The following is a 23,423-nucleotide window of genomic DNA, read 5'->3' as shown; positions in this document are numbered from 1 at the left end:
GTGCTTTGTTTCATATCCCAGCCCAAGGCCTCTGTACATTACTGGAATTGTAAAGTACATTCTTCAATCTCAAATCACAAAGTACATTCTTCAGCCTCAAATCATTCACAAACTGTTCTGTATTTTCAACTCTTTTGTGTACCTCTTGATAAGAAACACCTCTCTTAGATGCTTAATTTCTACAGAGAATACAATATCCTTCAGAGTATAATAAACTTTCAGAGTCACCTCCTTATGCCTAAATTGTCTGAAAACTATGAAAACATCAAGTGCTTCAGAACAAGACGTTAGTAATAGATTGTCTTCCTTTTGCCTGTGCTTGTTGGTGTGAATGGAAAGTCAAACTGTTGAAATTCTTTATCACTCTCTTCTGTATTCCCAAATAATATAAACTCTGGAAAAGATGTTAATTGGTCCATTCAATGTCAGCTTCTTACTTCATTTACTGCGTAATGTTCAGGGATCACTGGGACACAGGAGGTTTGAGCTCTCAAGCACACCACCCTCTCAGTGCAAGAACAGCAGTCCATTCCCACTAGAACATACTACTCCAGATCTGATAGCAGGGGCAGTAGACAAACATCTTCTTAGAGGACCACTAGAAAAAAGATAGTAAGAAATCTCTTTACCACCAAAGCTCTGTTCTCTTTATCAGATTCCTCATTTGCAGAGCCAGTTTCAAACAAAATTAATTACAGCTTAAAGTTGTGTTTGTCCTCCCTCCTTCATCTTTTTTTTTTTCCTTGCCTACTCCCCTGATCATGGTTCGGTTCTCGTTTTCTTTATTCTTAAATCAGACAACTTCCTTCCCAGTGCTGCCATGGTGACATCCATGGGGCACCCTCTGATGGTAATTTAGACATCCACCTGATATACTTGAACCAGGAGGGTAGTTCTTTCAGGGTGCCCCATAGTCCTTATGGTCTCTTGTAGTCTAAAATGTCCTCTGCACCTCTCTCCATGCACAGAATAGGAAGCCCAGAAAGGTTAGGCTCCTAAATTAAAAGCCTTGTTTGATGGGATGTATCTGGGCCTGAGAGCAATTGAGATGTAATATTCCTAATGTCTTTGGGTTTGTGAACAGGATCACTATGTTTCCTGCACTCACTGGCACAGATATATCCCATGATAGCAAGACTTCAGAGGAGAAAACCATTCACATCTTACTCTGCAGAACATGCAAATACCTGGGTGTATTTGGGCAAATTTTCAAAGGAAAACCATGAAAGGTGCATCTATATTATAGTATTCTTTATCTATCTGCTCCAAAATTCAGAGATTTAAATGACCCATTTAATCCATATATTCCTTCTATTTATCAGATATGGCTAAATCATTTCAGCTTGTATTTCATAGCAATTGACCTGATTTTACCTATTTCATGAAGTATCAGTATGGTTAGTATTTGGCAAAAACTAAAAAGTGAATGAAAGCAGGCTTTGACCATAGTAAAAATAATAATAATAAAATTAGTAATTAGCATTTAAGTTTAGAAACTTACTCTGTAAATATGAAGCATTACTTACAGCAAAATAAAGATCAACATCTGTTGAAAAAAATATTATTCTAAAAATTTTCATTAGAATTAAGCCTAGTCTGCACACATCTGTCCTACACAGTCCACCTAAACAGTATATCTGAGAAACAATCTGTAGTTGCAATAAAAGTTATACTAAATTATGTATTTCACTTTTAGCACTCCACATGGAAACAATATTAACTCAAAGTTTACAATGCCAAATAGACCATTCTTCCTTTTTTATATAATTATCTATTTTTATTTGACATAAAGAATATTCTTTTTTTTTTAGTTAATAATCATCTTTAAGATATAACACTTTGTAAAAGCAAACAGGAAACATGATATTTATTGCAACAATAATTCAAATTTGTAGAAATTTCTTTATAATTTCTCAGGTGATTTGGGTATTTAGTCAGGTCACTGTAACAATCTGTCCTGAATCAGGTCATCAAGTTGCCTGGCAACCCCGGAAGTACTGACAAAAGCAGTACTACCTTTCCATATTTTTTTACCTCCCCTTAAAAATCAATGACAGTCTTTATATTTGTGATGTGAGATTTGCTGAGAAAATGCATGAAATTGCCAGAGAAGTGCATTGCTCAAGATATTCAATTTTGAAGGCTGGGTCCAAGCATATCACTCTCTTTATGGTCCCTGTCATTATGGTTTTCCCTACCAGAAGCATTTGTTAAAGTATCATTTACAGAGACACTATTTCATTTAGTATATGTACTTCATCTCAGCATTGGCTTTTTTTTTTTTTTTTTTTTTTTTTTTTTTTTGAGCTGTTTCATTCAGGACTGAGTAAGAGAGTAAGAGATTAGCCTGTTTCATGACAATATCATTATGATATTTTGTATGCAGCAGTTAAGTTTAGTCTCATGAGCAAGAGAGAGTGATTATGGGGTGAGGCAACCCTGATGCAATACTGTTTACATTCAAGAATGTAAAAATGTATTTTCTGAACACAGAAAGACTTTATTTTCTGAACACAGCAAAATTCAATGGACACTAAATTCCATGAACACTAAAGTTCATGAACCAGGTTCCTTTTCAGTCAAGAAGCTTTCTTCTCCCAGTCATTTTGCCAGGATTCTGCAGTGCTTATATCTAGTGTTCATGCTTTCATTCTCCCTTAAAGTTTCCCCAGTCTCTCTGCTATTTGCCAAAGGAACATACAAGATACCACTAAATAATAGCTATAAAACCCCAAACTCTTGCTAATTTGTAATGATCTGTGTCTGCACTTGAAATCAATTTTGTTATCTGAGCATGCCATTGTGCATCATTTTGGATATCAGTATTAGAAAGAAATCTGGGTCTAAGACAACGTCCTAGCCCTGATTCACCATGGTGTCAACCACACGTCTAATCAAACAACTGGTGTGGCCCTGAGGAAGCCAGGACCTGCTACCTTTCTGTAGAGTGAGACATGGCCTTAAATATCTTTACCCCCAAAACAAGGTGGTGCTATTTTATATTTGTTTTCTTTCCAAAAAACAACAGGGAATATTTTCCATGAGTTGTACAAGTGTAAGAAAACTCAACTGTGGCCAGAAAGTATGTCATGGTGCTGCCATTTTAAAAAAGGTTTATTATCCATCCTTCTTTTCTCAAATTTAAAATTTTAGTGGCAGAGAAACATACATGATTATTGGATTTCAAATTTATAATCTTGCACACCTACTACCATGTAAGAAATTGCAGGTATCAGAATTTGTTATAAGGATTTCAACATTACAGAATAATGGAGAAAGGAAAATGAGGGATAAAATCCTAATTTTAAAAAATAAGAGTTAGAGTGTTTAGGTATTTGTTGATTGTCCCTGCATCTAGTATGTAGGCTGTTTATGTGTGAAATATGGACTGTTTGCCACTTGATTGTATGATTGGTTACCTTAATCATTAGACATTTTTTCTGCTTTCTGGTTTGACAAATGAAACTTGTAAGATAGGTGATGAACAGAAGACAAGGGGTGAATAGTGAAAGCCCCTTTTTAATGCACTATTACCCAAGTCTGAAGGTAAAGATGGGTTTTGTGTAAAAAACAAACTAACTGACCAACAAAGAAAACCAAATCAAACCAAAAGCAAAAACATCACCACCACAAAACCTTTTGTGAAAAGTTTTGACAATTAACAAAATATTATTAGGCATAAATATAGCCAATGTGAGCAATCACTTAGCTTTCAAAACAGTGTTCACAAGTTTTTATAATATTTATATTTATATTTATATTTATATTTATATTTATATTTATATTTATATTTATATTTTATTTCGAAGGGTGTGAGAAGCTGAGCTGAACCCAAAGCTTAAACATCGGTATTTTTTTGCTGTAAAAGTATACTTTTGTATGCTCAAATAGTAGCTGATCTGGCTGTCATACACTTTCACATTTCACTTACCTTCTGAGAGACATACAGTATGCTTTTCAAAATTCTGACAGAGTCTGTCCATGCAGAAAAAATGATTTCTAGGCTAGTTTTCTTTTTGCAAATCACGTGGAAAAATATAAATAACTCCAGGATTCCCTTATTGGGTTCTTCTGTCTGGCTTCTGTAACCATTTCCCCAAGGGAAAGATACTTGCTCTCCCAGGAAGACTCCCTTTTCCAAACTCTGTCTTATTTAGCCAAAATTCTTCTGATAGCACTGATAAACATTCAGTAAAGACATAATCAGGTAGGTAAGTAATAAAATAGATCAAAAAGCCCTGGTTAGGGCTAAGTTAACAAATTGTCTTTATAGTACAATGTTAGCATTGTACTTGGACATTTCTGTTGCAGAATATGCATTTTATTAGTTACAGTCAAAAAGCTTGCATTAGATTTACAGTAATGGACTGTTATTATTATTTAATTCATGGAAGCAAAAATGAACTATATTAGACACCAATTTTTGATGCAAAACTGCTTTGTAAATATATGCGAACTCAATAATTTTATACTGTACAAAGTCATTAGTTTGGTGATCTTAAGTGATTTAGCTAGAATTAATCCCTCATATGAAGAGCACATTACAGAATGTAAAATAATAGTTTTATATGTGTAAAATATAAAATTTCTGAAGACTAAAAATTATTTCCACATCTCTAGTTCATAGAAATTGCAAAGGAAATCTATCTCAGGAAAAAAAAAAAAAAAGTGAATAAAATGTTTTGTATGTTTGTTCTTTCTTACCCCCATTTTAAATATGCTCATTAGAGAAATCCAGCACATCACAGAATTTGTTGCAATTTTTGTTTTGGAAGGTGAAATGAAGTTGAAAGAATTGAATCAACCACACCTCTTTGTGAAAAACATGTAGCAAAACAACTAATATATAAAATTGCAATTAAAAAGGGAAGAATGCTTCCAAACTAAATATGATGTTATGAAGCTGAATATGTAATGGTTAGTGACTGAGACTGAAACCTTTTATCAAAGGCTATGGTGAAAACTGTGTGTTATAATTACAGTTTTTCTTTTGATCTTTAATCTAAGTGAAAGATTTCTTAAGAGTCTTACAATAACCATTGAAAGTGAGGACACTCAATTTCTACTAAGTGCAGAAAGACAGCTTTTTTAACTTATGCCTAAAATTCAAGGGGAAAAAATGCTGACCTATATAACCAATAAAATTACATCCATAGAGCCACTTAGTTGTCTGTGACGTACCCAGTGAACTACATAGTCAAATACCATTGAAACAGAACATATTACCCTTTAAACCTAATATTCAAGTCTCATATGGCAAACAAGCTTTATTAGCTTTCCATTTAATTCTGCCTTTTGTTATTAACTAAGAATACATAGATATCAATGGCATATCATGGTAAATTAATGGATATAGATAAAATCTATAAATATTCATTATACCTCATTATTGAAAATTAATGTGTAATGTTTTGAAATTAAGGGTATTCACATTTAGAGATATGTATCACTTTTCTTACATATGAGACATAAGAAATAAATTGCTCTAAAGCAAAGTTTAAGTTTATTCCAAGGGTGGCCCTGATAGTCTGAAAGTATGTTTTAAATGGGAAATTTTGAAAGACTGGAAAACAAAGACAGTGCTGCTGGTTGGCTTCACACGTGATAAACAGCTGTCCAGGACATTATTTTTAACAGCTTGACCATTTTTTTCATTACTTTGTCTTAAACTCAAAATATTCTATTCTGGTGCTATGTCTGCATCCCTACCTTCTGCAGGAGTGGCTCATGGGGCATGGTGAAGGACATGTTTGCTACTTATATACATTAGTTACCTTTAAGAGAGTAATTTGGCATAGTTCTGGGTGAAGTCAGTCTGTACTTATTGGGGAGGCCACAAGTCACTAGATTTTTGAAAGTGCATGTGTCTTCTAACTCATCTAGAAGCCTTCTCCTACATTTCTGCATTTGCAGTGACATTAAGAGGATTGTTCCAATAATCGCCGAAACTATGGAAGAAGGAATCTGGAGTTGAATAGAAAATTGAAATGGATGTTGATAGTCTGCTAGGAAAAAAATGTATTTATGGTTGTGTCTGTGTAGAACTATGTGGAGTTGAGATGCCTAATTTTTTCTTTCATATAGAAATACTAGACTATTAAAAGAAAAAAAAAAAAAAAAAAAAAAACATAAGGATGTATCATTACCTTTCAATCCAACAGCTTTTTAGATAAAATTAAAATTACATCATAATGCAAAAAGTGTAATTGTAGCCTCAATAGTAGTTTCATCATGCTCACTAACTACTGAAGGACTACAAGTCTGAGCAAGAGACAATGTTCAGTATTTCAAAATATTAGCACTAAATTTAATAAATGTGAATTCCACCCCAGAAGCTGAGTGCTTCATTTTCAGGAGTCTCAACAATTACTATCAAAATATTTAGCGTTCTTGTAGGGCCCTTAGGAATATGTAAAACCTCTCCATTTTGGAGTTTACCTTGGACAAGCTCTTGCCCATTTTACCTTCTTTGCCTTCATGCCTGCCTGCTCCTGTCACTCAGCTGACAGTGGGCTTTCTCCATCTCCTCATTCCACACTACTGTTTTTGGGTGTTTTATTGTTTTCTGCAACTTCTACCATCTGGGAAAAAAAAAAAAAAAGCCTTTTTACATTTTTTTTTCCATTTCACAGAGCTTCCACATACTTTATTTTCAAAGCTCAAATGGAAAGATTTCTCTTACTGTCTTCCTTAATACTGTTTTTATTTCTTCTTCTACCTGCTTTTCAATTTTGAGTTGACATTACTATGTAAGTCAATTCTCACAATTAAGGTATAAAAATATAAACAAGACTCTCTTTCCCTCGAAGATGTGAAAGAAAGTTCTAGTATTGCAAAGACTCAGACACATGATAAAATTAATACAGAGCAAATGCTTTCACCAATTTATTTGAGCTATGTATAAAGTTTGATATGTTCTAGGAATGTGACTTACCTTTGCTATGCAGTAAGAAAGATGAAGACTTTAAAACATGAGCATCATTTGAAAGTGTCCATTTAAACCCTGGAAACCAAATTCTGTGACCTCTTTTGATGGTATTTTTGCCTGATTAATGAAAGAAAAAAAGACTGAAGCATTTTGCTCAGATTAATATCAGTACAAGAGGTACATTCATTCCATCTTCTGTTGTCAGTGGATAGACAGTCAAACCTTTGTTAGACAGTATCCATCCTCCCTTCTTATGGGAGATACAAATCATGTCTTTCTCAAGAGAAAAAAAAATAATCTTCTGTGCTCTTTCGAAAAGAAAATTCTAATGCATTTTGGAGGGCCTTTCACCCTTTTTTATACATGTAGCTACTGCTGACCAAGAAAGAAATATAACTTAGGACACAGAACAGTTTTAGTGTGTAAACTTGTGATGCCATACAATATGTCTTAATATTATAGGTTTAATGCTAACTGTGCCCCAGTAATTTAATAATTCTGTGGGAAGACTGCTGGGTTATAGAGGATATTTGTCATGTGATTTCTTTGTGGCAAATCAGAAATTACAGCAGTGCTCAAAGGAATAGAAATCTTAGATACTCATGACCTTCACTGAAACCCCTTTCGTCACTTGTCAGTTCTTTAAGGGGCAATTTAATTGTAGCTCTTTGGCGGTGACAAGGTAAGTGCTGGCATTTTGGCACTGTCATTCATTAACCTCATGCAATGTCAGCAGCAGTACCTCAGACATGTCACCATTTCCCCAGTGACAGCAAGCTGACTTTTAGGACATATGTTATTCCAGAGATGCCTACTAGACAAGTCGACATGCTTCACATTTTTATGTATTGGGCATCATTTGTGAATTGTTTATGCAGTTAAATAGTTTCAAGAGTAAAACCAGCTTGTCTAAAAACAGGAGAAGAGAATGTGCTATAAGCAGAAAACTATCTAAATTGTTTATGCTGCTTTGGAACTTAAAACAAACAAACAAACAAACAAAATGAAAAAGTGGATTGAATTTAAACTGATAGGGAACAAAAATCTGCTGTCATAATACCCAAAGGTTTAATAAAATTCTGTCATGCATAAATTTTTTGAAGCATCATTCAATAAATGAAATGCCAGAATGCAAGGCACTCAATATGCATTATAATTATTAGCATTTGTTCTGCATTTCCTATTTCAATGTGCTTGTAAGAAATCAGATTATTAATAATGAATAGATTGAAGGGAAGAATGGGTGCTGAGAACTATTTGCTGATAACAACAATAATTGCCAATGCCTAGAAAAACTGCATATATTTGAATGCACCTTTCTTCTTCTCCTTCTTCATTTGGGCCTCAGAGTGACTGGAAATTCTGTGCAATACAGCAATATAAATGTTAATAATGACAATAATAATAAATGAACTGTTTCTCACTTTTCAAAAAACAGTATGAGAACTAAAGATCACTCAAAAATAATGTTGTTATTATGTTAATATTATGCATATCTCACGATAAAAACACTTGAATCTAGATTTCAAACTCCAGGGACATAAATCTTTTGTCCATCTATTCTTTATCCTTTTTTTAAAAATCTGCGTCCATGTTGAGGCTGGATCTCAAAGCACTCCCATATCTCCAGCCTATACAAAAATCTATTCTGACGATCCTACAGCTTGAATCAGCATCCATTGGAGAGGTGAGAATAATCAGTTATGGAGTTCATTGCCTTCTTAAAAACCATTCAATAATATTTACTGGATACAAAATGTGACTTCTGTCATTGGAGCAACCTCTCAAAAAACATATAGGAAGAAGAAAAGTAGGCATTAAAATGTACTAGTCATTAAAATGATTTTCTGCAAATGCTGAAGGAAATTTTTATGAGACTACTAAACTTTTCCTTTCAGCAGAGACCATATAATGAAAATGTACATATTGCAAATGTCAAGTTATCACGGCACAGAAAAAACATGCAGCTCTTGTATTGAGGTGAAATTGAAGAGAAAACCAATTACCAATATAATTATTGCACAGTTCAGCAGATGAAATTTCTGTCTTAGAAATTTTTGTCATTTTTACATTTATTGCTTATTTCAGTTAAAACATCATACTTCAGGCAAATATCACCAACCGGGCAAAACAGTGACACTTTCCTAGGATAAGACATATATAAGATTGTTTTTTGATAAATTACAAATGCTGCTTTATGGTGCTTGTTTCTTTTTTTTTTTTTTTTTTTTCTTTTTTTTTTTTTTTTTTTAATTGTAACTGATTCAAAAGCTATAATTGTTAAAATATTTAAATGATACCCTTTTATTTTCAAACAATTTTCCTTTAATTTTTAATAAATATTGATCATATCACTGTGACTTTATTAAAATATATATATATTCAAAGCAGCAGAAAAAGGTTTGAATGATTTGTTTCTATCAGGTCTACTACTGAGTTCAATAGAAACCTTGTAGGTGAAAGCAAGGACATCTCTGAGAATATATGAGTGGTGTGTAAGCAGAACGACTGAAACCCCAGGTAGGTGAAGTTAAATGAATTGCAGAACAGTTGTGACAGTCAAAAATGGACATTTCAGTGCACTATTACAGTGTGTCTGTAAAGAAACAATATTCATTTCCTAATATTTTATTATACACAATTGTTCAAATTACACACACATAGTTTTGCAATTAAAAATGCTTTCTGTGCTGAAGAAATATTGAACATTTAGAAATCATCAATGGCATCAGCAGAAAAGTAAAAATGACTGTAGCATGGACTTTTCCAGTCAAACATGTTGGAATAGATGTAAAGAAAAGAAACAACAACAATAACAACAACAAAACCACCTTCAATTACAGAAAGGATTCTGTCCACAGAATTCCATACTGCTCAACCAGGCAGTTTAAGAGATCTCTTTTCCAATTGCAGCACTGCATCTTAGAACTGCACTGAGAACAGCGCTTGCCAGGAGGGCCCATTGTACATTCACACAAATTATATGAATTGATCCAACAGTATTTTCTAGAGCATTTCAAGAGAACTTAGGTTCCATCTCTGTTTTTTACTTCCCCCCCCGCAACACCCCTCCCTGCTCCGACACACACACATACATCCTGGGGTTGGTAATACTGATGAGTATCACCTTCCATCGTACATAAAGATTTGGAGACATAACATTAATTGCTGTCTTGATAGTTTTCAATTTGATCACTGAAAATTGAACCAAAGCAAAAACAAGTGCAGAAATAGCTGGATTGAAAGATTATGATGAATCCCTGAAGTTTGTTTGTTTTCTTCAGTTTTTCTGACACATTTCCAGAGCTATATTACTCCTCAAATAATAAACATAGTATTACAAAATTGTAAAATTTCCTACTGCTAAATTAAAGACACTTTTCACTGCACAAATAAATGAATACAAATTCTCACTGGAAGGAGCAAATCTTTATAAGAAACAGATTGGCAGACCTGATTCTATACTGCTTTGTTTCATTTTTTTCTAAATAGAATGTCATATTCTTTTCTACCTTACATTTATATTGGTCCCCACTTTCATGCTATCTCACTTAGTGGGCTTCTCAGATGATTAATCTTGAAGTAACAAGGCATCAGATGTCTTTTAGCAAGTCCTTTCCTACCTTGAATGGGAAAGATGTGATACTACTGGCCCTGGAGAGCTGAGCAGGTCAATATGAGGGCAGAACTGACTGATTATCTTTACCTTATACACATTTAACCAAAAAGGTGAGAGAAGCTAAACGAGATGATGTTCTGCCTGAGAGCTGGCAGGATAGGAAAACAACAGACAAAGAGATTTGGTCTGTCAACTCCTTCCAAACAGAAGTACCAATTTCACTTTGCTTACTTACCTGCAAAGATCTTGACAAATTTAGCAAACATTGATTAGTTATCCAGGCAAGTCCACAATAAAATAAAAATTTGTTCTACTGAAGGAGAAACAGGAAGTAGATGGGACTCTGGTCCTCTTTAACAATCATTTTATCGGAACTGAGTTCAAAGAAATTAAAGCACTTGGTGACAGTCTGACAGGTGACAGAATTCCTCTCCAGACTCAAACACTGGAATGATCCAGGCTTGTTCAGCCTGGAGAAGAGGAGGCTCAGGGGCGACCTTATCGCTCTTTTTAGGTACCTCAAGGGAGGCTGTAGCGAGGTGGGGGTTGGCCTGTTCTCCCACGTGCCTGGTGACAGGACGAGGGGGAATGGGTTTAAGTTGAGCCAGGGGAGTTTTAGGCTAGATGTTAGGAAGAACTTCTTCACTGAAAGGGTTGTGAGGCATTGGAACAGGCTGCCCAGGGAAGTGGTGGAGTCACCATCCTTGGAAGTCTTCAAAAGACGTTTAGATGTAGAGCTTAGGGATATGGTTTAGTGGAGGGCTGTTAGCGTTAGGTTGGAGGTTGGACTCGATGACCTTGAGGTCTCTTCCAACCTAGAAAATTCTGTGATTCTGTGATTCTGTGATCTTGTTTAGGTTGACTAAAAATAGGAGCCTATAGCCACAGGCCATCTCTGAGGGTATCTGCATGGGGCTGATAGATGTGGCACAAGACTCCTGCCTTTGGAGTAGCTTCTGAAAGGCCAGACAGGATATCCTACGCTATCTCAAATGGTTTGAGACAACTGAGCAACCCACATGAGGTAAGCAACCCACATTCATAAATGTAGCTGTTTCTGACATGGATTTCTACATGTATATGAGCCAGGTGTAAAGGCACCAGTAACAGTCAAGGGAAATGTGATCAATGTAGTTAATGGAGACAAAAGGGGAATTCAGCTCACTCTCAAGTACTTGTTCATCTGAATTTCTGTCTAGGTTTCAGTTATTATAGTTATTAGATCTTTATGGATGGATACATGGAGATCTCTGAACATATTCTGAACTATTCTTAGGTGCCATAAATATTCTATTCAGGTTTTATGCCTGGTAAAGCTTAGCCTTTCTTCCTATAATATCAGGCCTCATTTTCCATCCACAGAGCAATAAACTGATTATTTGTGGATGTCATAAATATACCAAATATAACAAGAGACAGTCTTCCTTTTACAGAGAAGTAATAGAATATGTTAACTTCGGTATTAATTATGGAGTTACTTCACCATGCAATAAGCCATTATCCAAGGTCTGTCAGTTGGATGATATTTGGTTTACTAACCTCTCATTTTGATAGGAGTATCTCAAACTAGTCTAGGAGAACCAGTAGTTCTAAATTTATGTTGAAACGGAAAAAAAAATGAGAGTAGAAAAGCCCCAGAGGTTGAACAAAAGGGTGATAGTGCAAATAATTTTGAGAGACTCAAAGAGCACGTCAGTAAGATTTAAATGGGAGACAGGAAGCTCAATGTATGTTTTCATAGAAAAATAATCTTTTGTAAATGCAGGACCAGCCAAAATCATAGAAAAGTAATCGGCAGCAAAGGGAGGGAGTGAAAGAACATGATTCAGTGGAAAGAAAAACATTTATAGGAGAGAGGAGTTGGTGAATCTTAAAAGGATTCTGTCTTTGGCTAAAACTCCTATGAGTGAGAGGAAACTGATAAAGAAAAGTCTATAAGTGTGTTCTTTATTTTGTACAGGTCTGCATTTCCAATCCTAAAAAGGTACAAAAACTACTTAAGGATAAACATTTGTCTGTGTGCTGTTTTAGCCCAGTTAAGGATTAAGCTGTAAAATGGAGTATCTAGAGCTCTATCTGTGCTAGCTGCTCTACTGGGCTAAAGCTTGTTCTGTGTCCCTGAAGCATCTGGCATGGCACAGCTCACTTCCACATAGATAACCTCACCCAGAAGAGTGGCGACACACCTGCTCTGCCCCCAGTCAGCCCAAGCTGGGTTTGGCTAGAGTCATAATGCTCAAGCAGCTGGGCCTGGCCTGGTTTTGGTCACTCCTCCTACAATGACAACCAGGAGGATGAAGGGAAGGTACTTCCCTAAGTTACTGACAAATGCTGAGCCTTGAGTGTAGCAAAGGTTGTTCTGGCAAGTGGCACTGCATGCAAGCCCCAGGCGCCTGTCCCCACATTAAACACTGGGCTCCTGTGTTCCAGGCTCCTACTATGTGGCAGAAGCCTACTATGATTCACATTCAGGGGATTTGCTTGTTCATACTAATTTGTTCTGCTAATTTCCCCTCTTTTATTTTTTTTTTAACAATTTATGTGACATTAAAAACTAAACTAAACCAACCAACCAACCAAATAAACAAACAAAAAAAAAACATTAAAAATAATATCTGGAACTCTTAGTCTCTTCTTGTTGTCAAACTCAGACAATTTCATACTTTATATACCCAAAAAAGACATGCAGACACTTTTAGAAACCATAAATACACTTTCATTTATTTAATTACTGGTCCTTACACACTTACACCTTTAAAAAAATATACACTTAATATACAAATGAATTGCAGAAGACAAATAAATTTAGTTTAAGCATCAATTACTACGTCTGTCTAGATTTCCATAACAGATAGAGAACCTCATCTGTGAACCCACATTTCTGAACATCTGTAGGTAAAATTAATTTTATACCAGCCTGTATACTGACATCAACATATTTTCAGAAATTTAATGAAACTGTATGCTGCTCTTCTTTACCTGCAGCAAGATTATCAATGCAAATTATGCATGTCACAGAGTGCAGTGACCTCAGGTCTCAAAGTGTTACTGCCCAAAACCCAATACCACATAAGACATACTGCTTTGAGTACTGCACTATTCTCTGGTCCAGGGAGCAAACCAGAGCAAAATGTACTTAATCCAAGCTACTCTTACACAAAATCACTTTTGTACAAGTCTCTGCTCCCAAAATGAAGAGGGCAGGAAAACTGAAGAAAAGGATGCTGAGGGGAGACCTCATTGCTTTCTCTAACTACCTGAAAAGAGGATGCAGCAAGGAAGGTGTTCTCTTTTCTCAGGAGACGAGTGATAGGATGTGAGGCAATGATCTCAAGTTGCACCAGAGAAGGTTTAGATTGGGTATCAGGAAGTATTTCTTTGTGGAACAGGCTGCCCAGGAAGGTGGTAGAGTCCCCATCCCTGGACGTATTTAAGAGACATGTACAAGGGACCTGGTTTAGCAGTGGACTTGTAGTGTTAGGTGGGTGGTTGGAGTTGATGATCATTCATTTAGAGTTGATTTAGGTCTTTTCCAACCTAAGTGATTATAAGAATACATTTTTCCCTCTAGATCTTTCCCCATTTTTGTAGCCCTCCTTTGGACAGTCTCTAATAGCTTTATGTCATTCTCATATTGTGGTGCCCAAAACTGCCCACAGTGCTCAAGGTGAGGCTGCACCAGCACAGAGCAGAACAGGACAATCATTTCCCTTGATGGGCTAGCAATGTTGTGCCTGATACACCCCAGGGTACAGGTGGCCCTCCTAGCTACCAGGGCACCCCGTTGACTCATCTTGCCGTGGATGATAAGGCAGACATACTGGATCCAGTTCTAAACTGAAGTCAGTGGCTACAGCTATACTGGTAAATTTTACTCTTCTGGGACACAAATCTGGTCAAAAGACCTGTTATCAACTCTGAAAGTGTTAGAACTGTTCTCTAGAACCATTTAGCTTTAGAAAGTGGCACTGTCCCAGGCAATATTCAGGCATGTTCATGAACAACCTCAGATGGGCAATTTACGCATGCCAACTTGTTCAGGAGAGCTGCAGAGTATGAATGTACCAAGACAAAATCAGCTAGTGGTGGGGCAAGAGGACAGGATGTATACTGTTTTTTTCAATAATATAACTTTAGGATCCTTGCCTACTGTGTAGTATCCATGCCCCACAGTGCTGAATCTAGTGAACTTTTTCAGAACTGCACTATACAGGGAGCTTCAGTGGCTCTGTTGGAGCTAGAAGAGCTTGCATGGGTGGAGCTGAACTTGTGTTAATAATTCCAGCCATGCTATATTTGGCTCCTTGAGCTTTTTGGCAGCTTTCTCCAACAAACATTTATTCTGTTTTCTCCAACACAGATCATCTGTTCTATAACTGATTACATATGGTTTTATGTCAACTGAAGATCTAAAGTAAAATATGTAGCAAATCTGGAATACCACTGTAAGCAAAGTCCCAACACAACAAATAAACACCTCAACCTTATTCAAGAAGGTAGATAAAGTCATTGTACTGCTAAATCCTGGGCACAGTAGGACAGATGTCTGCTGTAAACTGAGTTCAGTGGCCTTGAACAGTTGTATATAAAACTTCAAGACATACTCTGACTGCACATCAGAATGAGTACACGTGTTATGGCTTTTTTGTCATACCACTATGCTATTTTTTTCATTTTTGTTTTGTTCTGCTCTCATTTAATAGGTCTGAGATTCTAAACTATCCACAAAGACACAAAACACTTCATTCTGCAGAAGTTACAGGAAATACAGGTATCATCCCTGTTGCCATTTTCTTCTGTGCCAAGTGTAAATAAAGGATACATGGGAAATCCCTCTCTTGCTTCGAGGTTTTATCCCAGACTTCAGTGAAGGGAGTATCTCACCTTTGGAGAGGAGTGCAGGGGGAGTTCTGAGAAAATACTGTGCACAGCTACAGATGTCAGTAAGAGGAAGACAGAAGTGGAAAAAAATATAGATGAAAATTAACTTTTATAACTTTTTTTTTTTTTTTTTTTTTTTTTTTTTTTTCCTGATAGAACCCCAGAATTCAAACCATCAAACTTCCCTTATAGCTATAACACACTTTGGATATTTCACAATCTTCCAGCAATTGGTGCTTCTGCTATCCTACCCTGAGAGTAAATGAAGAATCAGAAGCAGGGACAGGCTTAATAATTTCTATACAATTTCAAACACTGCAATGAAAATATATACACCTTTTTTTCCTCAAACACTTCCTGTTCATTTCATTCTTATTTATTCATTGTGTTAGAATAACAGAGTACTTGATATTTTTCACTTAGAGAAAACTATATTATAATTTGCTGTCCCTGTACAGGTTCCATATGGACAAGGAATAATTTGTTTAGAAACCAAAGGAAATAGATCTTTTAAAAATAATCTGTCATCCTGTAATATTCTCTATGGTATTTTGCTTTAAACTCAGTTCTTCCTGATCTCTCTCATTATTCACTGTTGAAATGTCTAATGCCAGAGTTGTAGGCCAACTGGCAGGAAGAATGCAGGCAAAGTATTATTTCCTTGTAACATGAAGTTGGATGTCTCACATTTGCTATTCTCTTTCACACCCAAGGCAAATCCTGAGTTGCATCACAATAACCCACATTGATGAAAGTGCCAAAAAGATATGAAAAGAGAGAAAATGAAAGGCTACTAACAAGGTATATTAAGAAAATCAAGGTCATGCTTTTTATTGTTTTGAAATCTTTGTACTATCTCCCATTTGGTATAATTAAAGACATTTTTTAAGGAGTTAGACTGGAATCTCAGTTGCATTGAAATAAATGGTGAAATCCTAAATATCAGTACCTAAATAAAATACTTATTGCTTTTGCTATCAAACCTTGTAAATTACCTTTTTGCTAACCAAGCCCACTTTTCTCTGGCAACACCTGAGAACTGTAGAGAACAGGGTAAGAATTCATTTTGGTATTACTCTCCGTATACAGGCATCTTGACATAGTAAGACAGAAGAAAGTAAGAGATTTGTCCAGACTTCAGCAGGAACAGCTTTCTGGAGCTCCCCAGTGAAAGCAGCATTACTTAACAGAGAGAAAAGAAAAAGCATATGTATTCTTTGAAGCTTTGCACCAATGTTAGATAAAATCTGCTTTTGATTAAATAAATAAATAACATCTGCTGAAATCTTAGAACAGACATGACAAACTGCAGGCTGAAACACTTTCATATATTTGATGATTTGCATCAGGCATATGTAAGCATGACTCTATCAGTAGTTCTGAAAATAAGGGTCAAATTCAGCTGTAGAAATGAGGATCACAACCAGAAGTGGGAATTATCAGCAGAAGCCTAAAAACCACTGCTATGTATGTTAAGCCTGGGTTGTATTTTCAAGATGTTTTTCTATGTTTTATATGCTAACCAGTGTAGATTTCATACTCCAGACTTCTTTCTTCTTTCTTTCATTTTTTTTTTCTTTCTTTCTTCAGTTCTTTAGTTCCAGGCTTTTTACTTGCAGACAGCACTTGAGTTAGTATATTTGGGATGAAACGCAACCTCTTCTCCCCTGATTAATACAATTCCCTCCTCCTTGGGTAACCAAAAGTTAATACTTTCAGAAAAGCCTCCCCTTCTAACACTACTCATAATTTTTCTCCTCTTTAGTACACTAAAAACAAACAAACAAACAAACAAAACAAAACAAAACAAAACAAAAAACTATGTTAATCTCACCTTTCTTTCTAGAATCATATCTCTGTGGTTTTCACTGTCTTTTGCATGCATGTGAGACGAGGGGTTTCTATTTTTCTCTTTGTTCACAGTGTATTTGAACTTAAAGATGAGCACTACTGACATATTCATCCAGATCTACCAAGTTACAATTACTTGTACAAGTCTTCTGTTGTCTATAGGATACTGACATATGCTATAATTATTATTCCATCACTGCCCTTAAGAGTGAACATCTGCTCCTACCCTATCATCACAGTTTTAATCTTGTAGCTCCTGTTTCCTTGAAGAGAAATCCAAATGAGACAGACCCTGTCTTTTACTTTTCTCCAGATTTTGAACAGCTTCCAGGCTTTCACCAGAGCAAAGTGAATACCTCAATCTCCCACCAGTATTCATTTAAATGAAAAACTAAATTCCCTGTAGCTGTGCTTGAGCCTATGAGCAGATGGAGGGAGGTGGGAATCCAACTTGCTCACAGGCATAAACACAGTAATAGCAAATTGAATTTTCTATTCAAGAGGTGGGGTCAGAGTGCTCATAGAGCAGCCAGTGGCTCATAGAGCCACTCTGCAGACTATAACAAATGTGGGGACTGTAGTATTTACATCAATATGAAACTTCTACCCTTCAACTCAAATGCAACTTTCTCTCATGTAACCTTTCTTATATATGCTATAAAGCCTCTTTTTGCTCCTGCCACCTTGACTCACTCTACAGTCTACCTGTGGAGTTGTTTTTTTTTTTTTTTTTTTTTTTTTTGTTCGTTTGTTTGTTGTTTTGTTTTGTTTTAATTTTTGCTGGTACCCTTTGCCCAGGGTAAATTTTACCCATTGAAATCACCAAGGGCAGAAACAAAAATAAAATATTCTCCCAGCAGATCACAATTCAATAGTAAATAATATTCAGAGCTACATGAGATAATGCTTTGCATTTTTAATGAATTTCTGTGATGAGAGTGGACAACCAACCATACACATTCAACATGGCATTGCTAAGGAGCCCTTGTCCTTCCAACATTTACCTGTACCTGAAGAACACAGAAGATACAGCCCCGTTGATACAAAAAATACCCACATATAAAAGAATGAGTTGCAACCTCAAATGATGTAAAACTGAGTTCAGTCAGACCCAAAATGCTGAATGGGAAAACTGTGCCCCTTTCAAACCTTCAATGTGAAAAGAAAAACAAACAAACAAAAACAGAAAAAAAAAAAAAAAAGAATAAACAGTAACTAGAATACAAACACCTTTGCATATTGTCATGCATGAAATTCAAATCTGAATCCTGCTTTTTGGTCTGGCTCACCAGAATTTAAAACTACACCAGTGGTGCCAAATGGTATTTTCTGCTTTTGTTCACCAGCCCCATCTTCTTTGCCTTGGAAAATGGTTTTGTAAGCAGTACCCACAAGAACAAAGTCTTTTATGTAAATTCCTGCATTGTAGCTTTAAAATGTTGCCTCATATAATGAACTTCTTACACTGAGAAATGAAAAAAAGCACCAGTCATAATTTCAATACCATCTTTCTGCTTACTTGAGGGTGACAGCTGTCTGTGCTTGTTGGGTCTTTTCAATGCCACATTACATTTCACCATTTCTTTGGAAATACTGTTTGTCTCTTGCTTTACAGTAAATATTTCATGATACATTCAACAATGAGAGATGTAATTCATTTGAATGTTTTTTAATCAAACTTTTTTTTTTTTTTTAGCTGATGATGAAGACTGAGTGAAGCGTGCTTGTAATTTTAAATCAATCTCAGGGATAACTCTGGTAATGTCTCAATTTCTGCAACATTTGGATCTCAGTTATAAACACCAACATTTACAGGAATATCATCACTACCTTAATTTAAAATGACCTGGAAAACCATTTTAAAATAATTTTATAAAAAGCTTATTTTAACCTGTTTTTCTAAGGAAAGATGGCATATGCAGTTATAACTCTCCAAACCAGTCTCTGAGTTTGTTCTCTGCTTTCAAATCTCATTTAATTTCAACAAACTCCAGTAGGAAAGTAAAAAGCTCAATGATATTAAATTCCTACTTAGTTCCTAAAGGAACTTACCATATAGAGGAAGGACATCCAAATTAGAGCATGCACTGAGGAAAAAGTCATGCAGTCAAACACAAGAGTCACCACATGGGTAACAGCCACACAGAAAAGTGTTTTTGTTTGTTTGTTTGTTTTTACATTTTTATTATTATTATTCTGCTGTTTGTGGAACAATTTGTTTTTCAGAAGACATCAAAGTAAAATGCAGTGCATTTTGTAGGACTTTGATATGGTAGGTCTCATTTTGTTCTTAACACACAGCTCTGAATGCAGGAAGTTCGGAGTGCAGTGAAGTGCCACAAGACTTCTCCTGAGACCAGCCTCAGAAGGGTTTCTACCTCAGACCTCTCTATCAGAGAAAATCACACCATCAATAGCTGTCTGCCTTGCAGAAGTTACATCAGACCTTCCCCTCTATCAATGTTGATTGCAAATGTATGTCTGAAATGGGACTCCTCATGTCATTCCTTTGTTATCTGCAAATGGTTTTTAACTGGTAAAATGGGATACCTTGCCTACCCAAGAGTTTTGATATTCATGTCTGGTGACAATGAACCAATGTAGGTCTCATATAGTACAGGGCATTGCTTTAGGTCACATCAAAGGAGGTGGAGGTATGATGTGGTGCAACAGCACCATCATGATTCCCTAAGAGTCTACAATTTTTAAAAGAAACATGTAGAAATGAACATACATTTGCAAATCATAAAGAACATTTATGGTGCACATTCACAAAAGAGACAACTAGCAAGAGAAAAATATTTTTAAAATACAAAACAGATTGACTGTGTAAATGCAAAATAATGCATTTCAAGTACTTCTTGTGCTATTTATGTTTGCTCTCTCATTACATGTTCACTGCATTGGTTTGCAAACTGCTAATGTGTTTGCTTTTCCTTAAAAATACTGAAACATAAAATAATTCACAGAGTATACAGCTGGCTAGGGCAGGCTTAGGTAGGACAAAAGGGTTAAAATGTGAAAAGGTTTTGTTCATAACAGGAAAATTTCTGGGTTCCCCTTCCTTCCCCAAGAACACAAGACAAAAATGTTCAGAGCAGGGTGAAAGTACCTCAGCAATTCTGGGCAGAAATCTCATATTCCATAACCCCTCTACTTTCAGAGAAAAAACAAAAAAAAACAAACAAACAAACAAAAAAACACAACACAAACAAACTGTGCTTATCATCCCAAAGCAAACAGTTCACAAATGCTAGCATATAACAACATTTTGCCTACAGTGATACTTAAATAGGAAAATGCTACTGGAAACCCTTGTTTATATGGATTTATACCAGTTGTATACTGGTTTAACTTGAAGATTACTTGCGCCAGTGGAAGAGAAATAATGCGATTCAGGAAATTTGCTGGAAAAATAAGAACAGCACACACTTTATATATTCAATGTTTTCATTCTGAACCAGAGAGGAAAAAATATATGTAAAATCAAATAAAGCAACATTCAACATGCTTCTAAAGGACTTGGAGTTTTCCCTGATTAAAACTTTGTAGTTTGATGGGCTAGTTTCTTGGTGTATATGTACCTAGTTGGTTATTTTATTTGTTGCTTAAAATTAAAATATTTATAAATACAGAATTACGCTTTCATCAAGGTCTTCTAAAATACAATAATTTAAAGATGCAGGACATTTAAAAGGTACTCCTTTTTCAGCATGAGTGCAATAAGCCTATTAAGCTTATTGCATGAAGTCTTACCTGAATGCTAAATCCACAAGCAAGGGCACCAGTTTTCAGGAAAAGGGCACCACATGTCAGGAAAATGGTAGACAAGAACCACAGGAGCACAGAGCACACAAGGATGCTGTCACACCAGTGATACCTATGAGCAAACATCAGGATATTGCAATATTGCCCCATCTACAGCTTTGAGGGAGGACACTCTCTAGTAGTTGTGATGGCCTCTTTGAATTTGCAGGAAAGATGAACCTCGATGAATCCCCAGGTAATTCTGCAAAGTAAGCCAATAAATAAAAAAATAAATAAAAATAAAATAAAAATTATATAAAATTGTACTGGGTCTGGCTGGAATGTTAACTTTCCCGGCAGCAGCCCATACAGTGCTGTACTCTGTACTTGTAGCTGGAACAGCAGAGTTATCAGTTTTGTGTCTACTGCTGAGCAGCAGTGGCACAGCATCAGGCCTTTCTCTAACCCTCCTAGGGGGTGGGCAAAAAGTGAGGAGAGAAACATCACTAGGGCAGCTGACCTGAACCAATCAAAGGGATATTCCATACCATGTGATGTCACACTCGGCAATAAAAGGTGGAAACAGGAAGAAGAGGGGAGGGGTGGGCTCTTGTTGTGAAAACATCGGTCCTTCTCCCGAACACTAGCTATGTCCGTTGAGGTCCTGCTTCAAGGACGTGGTCAAGCATCGCTCATTTGTGGGAAGTAGAGAGTAATTTCTTTCCTCTGCACTTCCACATAGCCTTCATTTGTTTTATTTGTTTGTTTTCCTCCCTTCTTTTTATTTTTTCCCGTTCCCCCCTCCCTTTTCCCCTCTGCCTTTTTATTTCCCTTTAGTTAAATTGTTTAGTTCATAATAATCTTTATTTAATTATTATTATTATTTCCCTTTAATTAAATTATCCTTATCTCAACCCGTGAGTTGTTCTTTGCTTTACTTCTCCCTCTCCTCATCTAAAAGAGGGGGAGTGAGAGAGCAGTTGTGGGGTTTAGCTGCCCAGCACGGTAAAACCACCACAAAAATAATCCCCAAAAGAACATCAGAAAGGATGCTAATAACGTATTTTCCACTATGTCAATAAAAATATTCCTTTCTTCTTTTCTGACTGCAAATATATGAATCAGTTTAAACTGATATATTTAAGGGATTAATAAAAGCATACATATTCATTAGTTTTCTACCAAGAGTAAAAGTCTTTAAATAATAAACAAAAATCAGTTCAGGCACAAAGTCTTAGAGATTATTTTGGGGGCAGAAATAGAGAAAGGACTGGGCATAATGACATGTCAATGATTGTTCCTGGAAATAAATAAATAAATAAATAAATAATGTCAATAATGATATAGATTTAAAACTAAATAAATAAAACAAAGATTAGCTCTGTAAATTCACTTCTCACTTCCCACCCATCATTTTTTCCACATTAGCAAAGTACTTTATGCAATAAATTAAAATTATCCACAATATGCAAAAGCCTTTTCATATTGAACAATCTGGAAACTATTTTTTTTTAAATAAACAAGTTGGATTACTCTTTGATGTTACCTGAAATATAAACTGCTGAAGATTTGCATGCTAAAGTTACTTTTGCAATTGGTAAACTTTCATGCTGGGTCTTATGTAAAATGACTCCTTTATAGTCTGGATGCTTTATTTTTTTTTTTTTTTATTTTAAAGTTAGTCATAACTCTTGTTATGACTAACATAACACATGTTATGTTAGTCATGTTAACATGTTACATAACACATGTAACTCAAAAGATTATGCTTTGGAGTTGAAAAGCAAAGTTTTCCTAAATTCATCCTACTGAGGCCATTTGAACTTCATTTACAGTATCAGCTGCCCAAATTATTTCAACTATACTGTTAGGATAATGAGGCAGATTTTCTGTCAGTGTCATTGTCATGATACACTACCTTTTCTCCATCTCAGAATTATAACTTCATTCTCCCAGGAAATCCACCAGATAGAACTAAATATTACAAATACTCAAGGACAAAAAATAAACACAGTAGTTGATGGTCAAATATTAAGATGACAATAGGCTAGGGCTGGAAACCTGAGTTGTATATGCACACAAAAACATACAAAAATACACACAAATACACCTTTCATTGCAGATACAAAACTTCTGCAGGAGGCCTTTCTGGATCCTCTCAAAATAGAGCTTCAAGTATTTTGATTGACTATGATGCAGAAGAGAATATATGAAAAATGTTCTCAGGCAATCTGTTTAAAATATATATATGACTTTTTTCTTTGCTTTTCTACATGTATAATATCATTCACTTTAATTGCTTCAGAAGCCACTCAAACTGTCTAGAACATACAAACAATATATAAAGTGTTCCCTTACCTTAAAACCCATCATAAAATGTATTTTTTTTTTTCTGCA

The sequence above is a fragment of the Aythya fuligula genome, chromosome 3, assembly GCF_009819795.1.
Source record: "Aythya fuligula isolate bAytFul2 chromosome 3, bAytFul2.pri, whole genome shotgun sequence".
Taxonomy (NCBI): Eukaryota; Metazoa; Chordata; class Aves; order Anseriformes; family Anatidae; genus Aythya; species Aythya fuligula.
Note: the sequence above shows the minus strand (reverse complement) of the source record.